This window comes from Olea europaea, chromosome 6, assembly GCF_002742605.1.
Source record: "Olea europaea var. sylvestris chromosome 6, O_europaea_v1, whole genome shotgun sequence".
Taxonomy (NCBI): domain Eukaryota; kingdom Viridiplantae; phylum Streptophyta; class Magnoliopsida; order Lamiales; family Oleaceae; genus Olea; species Olea europaea.
Window position 1 is genome coordinate 2,982,203 of NC_036242.1, and position 555 is coordinate 2,982,757.

At 31.5% G+C, this 555-nt stretch overlaps 1 protein-coding gene across 2 annotated transcripts in view; it reads right to left on the reverse strand.

Annotated features, from left to right (window-relative positions):
* Positions 1-251: 251 nt before the first annotated feature.
* The window catches only part of LOC111395509 (probable sugar phosphate/phosphate translocator At1g06470), a 12,441-nt gene continuing 12,137 nt past the window's right edge, over positions 252-555 (reverse strand). For both annotated transcript variants that reach the window (XM_023021529.1, XM_023021528.1), the window contains exon 13: positions 252-447. The gene's annotated coding sequence lies outside the window, so the exon portion shown is untranslated. The remainder of the gene's footprint in view (positions 448-555) is intronic.

Below are 555 nucleotides of genomic sequence, written 5' to 3' on the forward strand. Positions count from 1 at the left end.
GGACTCCGTTAGATGATGGGAGACAGAGAAAGAATTGGTGGAATAGCTCATTTACAATTTCTTGTTAGCATAGTAAGCCAACACTCAAAATAAGAACATTTTGGATATCACTCGTTAGCATATTAACTCGGGATTCGACCAAGTAGAAGTTTAGGAACTGAAGTTAAGAGGCAATATTACAAGGGATAACTATAGAGAAAGCTGATAAAAAAAATAAAAATAAATAAAAATAAAAAATAAAAAATAAAAAATTTAAACAAACTAGTATGAGAATTCAAATATAATGACAAAATTTTGATACAAGATGAAAGAACAATGTGCAGAATATTGATATATAATCCTAAATGAACATGAAGAATGGTTGAAAAAATTGTGGAAAAAGAATTGATTTCAACAAATCTGCCAACACTGCTTTACTGACAAAACCTTCCTTCTAGCAGCATCAATCTGATAGAAGACAACAATAACATCAGTGCTGCATATGGAGTAGAGAACATCAAGGTGGTCATTGAATCAACAATAAGACAAGATGCTCTTCTCTACCATCGGTAAAGC